Genomic DNA, 5,905 nt, shown 5'->3' with positions numbered 1-5,905 from the left:
CTCTCTGTTGTCACACGCCCTCTCCCAATGGTACCTTTCAGAGTGGGTGGTCTTACCGCTACCCCTCAGTGGTACATCCCAGGACAGAACTGTTTCATCTCGCGCGCCCCTTGCTGGTGGGATTGGGGAACAGCAGATGTAGATGCCTGTGGACCATTCCAGGAGGATCCACAAAGGTCAGAAGGGCAAGGTTAGGGGGAAAACCCCACAGATTCCTGCAATTTTGGACTCAGAAAAAAGTCTTCATAAACTGAAGATTACATTTCTATGGGGATCATTGTCTAACAGAGAACACTGAAAGCATTTTATCTATGCGGGGCATTGTGCTTGTTGGTGCTTTCCTGTTCAGTACAGAATAGGTCTCATGGGGGAAGCCAGCCGCAGTCCCTCAAGGGGCAGGATAGATAAAGCTTCCGACTGGGATCTCCAGACCTGGCGTGGGAAAGCCCTCTGTCGCAGACTGCGAGTAATAGGTGGAAGAGACAACAGGACCTTCCATTGTGTTAGGAAAGGGGTCAACTCTGAGAGGACCCAAGGACGCCACCACGTAGGTGAGAGAAAGACCATGGCTTTGTCACCACCTTGTCATCCCTGAATATGTTCCCTAGCAGGGTCCTCAGCCTGTCTAGCTATGCCTCTCTCAGCAAGTTTAAATTTGTGTATTCATTCCATCATTCATTCATTCTCTCCAAAGTATGTGTCAAGCACAACTCTGTGTGTTAGGAAAGAGAAAATCAACCTTTTCCTCGTGGAGCTTACATTCTGTTGGGATCATGTGGTCCCCAAATACAAGTAATGTATCAGGTGTTTGTAACTGCCATGATTAACATTAAATCGGGATTGTGAAATAGAGAGAGGGGATGATATCTAGAAAGAGTGGTCAGGGAAGTTCTAAGATTGTGACATTTGAGCAAAAGCCTAGAGGAGATATGCCTATCTGAGAGAAAAGTATCCTAGACAGAAGTAAGGCCAGGGGAAAAGCTGGGGAGTAGAACCCTGTGTAGTGTGTATGGAAAAAGTGAGGAGGGCAATGTGACAGGCACAGCATGATGGAGGGAGAGAGAGGAGATTGGGTGACAGAAGTGATGAAGGCTAGGTCCCTTGGGCCTTCTGGCCACTGGGAGGATTTTGACTTGAACCACAGGAGGGTTCTTGTCAGAGAAGTCCCCAGGCTTCTTTCTGAGGCCCAGATCGCACATGATTGCTGAGGAGCTCTTGGTTGATTTGAAGAAAAACCCTTCCCCACCCCTTCTGCAGCTAAGCATGCCTTTCCTGGAATCCCCTATACTCAAGGGGAATGCCTCCTCCTGCTCCCAGTGAACATTCTTTTCAACTGATGATACCCTCAGGAGAGACAGGGCAAGGACCCTCTTGCTGTGAGTGAGGTCACACTGAGTCTTGCAAAGGCAAAGAGAGATGATATAAGAGGCACAGAGATGGCAGGGAGAAAGACAAAGCTGGAGCATTAGACGGACGGAGAGACTACTTCTGGCACCAAACTGTCCTCACTTAGTTAGCCCAAGCCCTGCTACTGGATCATGTACAGTACATTTTCTCTATAAGAGAAAAGAAGCTCCTCCCCAGGGACTCTCTCTAGGGAATGACTCAGTCACCCATAGCCTGGGCCTTAATCATGCTCCCTTCATCCACATCAGGGGCCCCTGCCCATCAAGACAAGGACATGCTCCATTCCTGAGGAGGCTCATGGTGTACACAGGGTCCCTCACAACCTATCCTGCCCAGACTGCCCTCCTGCTGATCTCACTGCCAATGACTGCTTTAATGGAGGAAAGAGAGGCAGGGATCTCTGCATTTGTGGTGGAGCCTCAGGCAAATTGGTGAATGTGAGATTTCTCCCCAGCTGCTTGGAGGCTCACCTCTGTACCTTCCCCCACCACATCCCCAGGGAATGTGAAGATTACATTCCACACATCAGAGAAGAAGCTGGGTGTGTGATGGAGAGACACAGAGACATATCCTGACAGTGAGTCAGTCATAGGGTACTTGTGGCCCTGTGCAAACGCCCCCCTCCCTACTACCTGGCCCGGGTTGTGCTGATTCTTCCCTGCCTCCTCCAAGGAGCCCAAGCTTACATGCAGTCTCTCTCCTCCTCATGAGCTGAGATCTTCCATCTGCACTGGGCCTTGGGTGCCCATCTGCTACTGGTGCCCTCCTTGTTGTAGGCTGGACAGATGGACTGAGGGAGTGTGTGTACACAGTTTCTGTCACAGGGCCCCTATCAAGGGTGGTAGTCATATCAGCAAGTATTGTTCTTAAGAGGATTATTACCTGGGCTTCTGTGCACTGCACATTATTACCCTCTCTGAGGATGGGGCCCCAAGCTTTTATCTCTGTACAGAGGCATGGTAGAAATCATAGCAAATGTGACATCACAGGCCTGCTTCTATAGCCTGTGAGACTGGGGTCCATCCAGCCTTCCTCTTAAGACTATTCTCATTGCAGATACAGGAACAGCTGAGAGGCCCAACCCTCTAGACAAAGGACCCCGAAATAGTTCTGAGATTTCATGCTCTGGGACAGAGATGTGCAAACAGTTCAGACTGCTCATCCTGGACACCAACCCAAAACAGCTCTCATAGGTCACGCCTGAGGACACAGATGCACTCCAGCTCAGAAATGCCAACTGTGGCTTCAGATGAATTAGGATCCCTAAGAGAAACAGCATTGCTCACAGCCAGTTCTACAGGGTTAACTTGTAACCTCTGTGGTTCCTGAATGACACTGCAATCTGAAGGAATTCTGGGTGACAAACAGGAAGAGGCACACTGTGCTTTGGACAAACTGGCCCTTATTTAGTCACACAGCTTCCTCAGGAAAAGGTTCAGTGACCCCAGATCCTTGCACCACACACAAAAGCATGGAAATTATTAACTTGCAATGTCTGATCTCTGTGTTTCACAGTAATCTTTTGCCAGTATTCATGCTAGACTTCATGTATTTCCTAGGCAAAACTCATATTGTCTTCACTGCTACCTCCTCAGAGCAGTGTTCTCAGAGCTAACGGAGGAGCTGTGTCCCAGGCTATAATCCCCAGGAGACCCCAAATCCAACTTGAACTCACAACTCCTCTGTTGTATGGTTTTCTCTAAGTGGACACTACTCTGGCTAACAGCTCCCATTTACCTCAGATGCTTCACACCCCTCCCCCAGAGCCTACAGTCTGAACCCTGGGACACAGAGACCCCACATTTTTGCCTCTTGGCTACTGCGTGGGCATTTGCACTGAGTCTCTGTTCAGTCAACCCCAAGGGAGAGAGGCCTCCAGTCTTGCAATTCCTGCAGCCTGCAGTCACCAGCATGTCATCCTGAGGAAGGCAGGTTCATTCCAGGGGTGTGGTGTGCCTTAGAGCTGAGGGGCTCTGAAATTGATTTCCCATGTCTGGGTCCTGAGAATGGCCCTAACCCCAGTCTGGTCAACTCTGGTCATGGTAACTGTATATCCTGCCCCATGGGAGATTCAGAGTGAATGCCAGATCCACAGAAGAAGCCCCAGGGACTGGTCCTCTCTAACACAGCACCCACTCTATCCAACTGAATTCTGGAGATAGGAGAGGTTTTCCTCTCACTGTGCCTATGACAACTCCCTTACATTCCTCTAATCACCTCTGTCATTTTCCAGAGTCCTTCTCCTGGTAACAGCAGCCATAATTCCTCTCTCTCCCCAAATTGCCACCCCTCTCCTCCCCTTCCACCAGGCCTCCCCTCCCCCTTCAGGGGCCTCTTTAGCCCCTCCCCCAGCCCTACTCACAGGGCCTCACCCCATTTGTGTCCTCTGACCAAGCACCCACACTCCCTCAGAAGATCCCCTCAAGACCCTGCCTGCTTCCTGCATTCTGCAGGACACCTGTCTCCTGCCCACACACAGGGTCTGTCATAAAGTCCGTGTGAGGACCAAACTGAAAAATCTGTTCAGGATCCAGATAAAATTCAGACCCAGACCAGCAGTCCAGGGCAGTTCATGTGGGGCTGGAAGAAAAAGGAGAGGGTCTCTGAGAGGAGCATCTGGTCTCAGAATCCTGAGGGGTGAAAGGGTTTTCTTCAAGGTTCCTAGTAAGGATGAAGTGAAATGGCACCTTATAAGTATTTATGCATACATGCCAAGTGTGTGCCAATTCTCTTGAATCGTGTCTGCCAGGCTCCTCTGTCCATGGCATTCTCCAGGCAAGAATACTGGAATGGGTTGCCATTCCCTCCTCCAGGGGATCTTGCCGATCCAGGGATCAAACCCCCATTTCCTGCATCTCCTGCATGTCAGGTGAATACTTTCCCATGGAGACACGTGGGTAGCCCCAACATTTGTTGAGAGTTAACCTAATATTGTGTTCTCACTACACACACACACACTCATACACACACACACACACACACAAAGTCTAACATAAAACAAAACTAAAGGGACACAAGGAAATTTTAGGAGGTGTTGGGTATGTCTATTACATTGATTGCGGTGATGTTAGTATCATTGTTTGCATATGTCCAAACCCATCAAATTGTACACATTAAATATACCATTTGCTGTTTATCAGTTCTATTTCAATAAAGACGTTTAAAAAAGGAGAGCAGAAAAATGTTCTCCAAAAAATTGATACTTACATAAAATGAGAACATTTCTTTAAAAATATTGAGGAGCAAAGTTCACTCAAAAAGTAATGAAGCTGAATAGTACCTTTCTATCTATTAAGTTCATGTGTGTGCATGCTAAGTCACTTCCATTGTGTCTGACTCTTTACGATCCTATGGACCATAGCCCGCTAGGCTCTTCTGTCCCTGAGATTCTCCAGGTAAGAATACTGGAGTGGGTGCCAGGGCCTCCTCCAGGGCATCTTCCTAACCTAGGGATTGAACCAGACTCCCTCATGCATTGGCAGGCAGGTTCTTCACCTCTAGCGCCACCTGGGAAGTCCCAAGGAAGTTAATTCCTTTGTCTCATATTATGAGGCCACTGTTACCAGATAACATACAGCCTTGTCATACTTTTTCCCACTTTTAAAGCAGTCACCTCTTCCATCTTTGGTTCTAACTTGCTTCCTGACCGGCATACAGGTTTCTCAGGAGACAGGTCAGGTAGTCTGGTACTCCGCTGTGGTTAAGAATTTTCTACAGTTTGTTTGATCCACAGAGTCAGAGGTCTTAGCGTAGTCAATGAGGCAGAAGCAGATGTTTTGTGGGATTTCCCTTGCTTTCCCCATGATCTAACAAATCTTGGCTATTTGATCTTTGGTTCCTCTGCCTCCTCGAAACCTAAGTTGTATATCTGGAAGTTCTCGGTTCACGTACTGTTGAAGCCTAGTTTGAAGGAGTTTACAAACCAGGAGGCTTCAGAACTTGGGGACAATCTAAGTGGAGAAGTTTGGGAAATTGGCAGATGTGAAGGAAGTCTGATAAGAGGGACAAGAAACTGAAGCTCTACTTTCGATGTTGCTAGCAAGGTAGACAGGGGCTAGACCATGCCTTCAAGTCCTTGTATAGGAGAGTAGCCTTTATCTAGAAACACATAGACAGCTCTGCAACTGTAAGAGAGGGAGGGAGAGTGTGGGAATTGGGAGACAGACACACTCAGTGGATGTAAGAGACCAGTGAGAAGGGGGGTTGACAATTAAATGGAGGGAGGCTTGGACTAGAGCAGATGTGATGGACATGGGTAAAAGGAGACACATTAGACGTTTACGAAATAAAATGCACAGAACTCAGGAAGAATTTGGACTTGAGGTGAAGGAGAGGGAGTTGTAAACGTGGTTAAGAACACGTTTATGTGTTCTGTCATAAGAGTATGAAACTGTCATAGGGAATCCTAGAAGTTGGCCAGGTCTGGGAAGAATTCCAAAATAAGAGTTTTATGTTTTTGAGCTCATGGTCTAGATGGATACAGTAATCAATGTTTAAA

The sequence above is a fragment of the Bos grunniens genome, chromosome X (genome assembly GCF_055505025.1).
Source record: "Bos grunniens cultivar Pamir isolate PY7600 chromosome X, Bosgru_T2T1.0, whole genome shotgun sequence".
Taxonomy (NCBI): domain Eukaryota; kingdom Metazoa; phylum Chordata; class Mammalia; order Artiodactyla; family Bovidae; genus Bos; species Bos grunniens.
The sequence above is the reverse complement of the archived record's forward strand: the minus strand, read 5'-3'. Positions refer to the sequence as shown.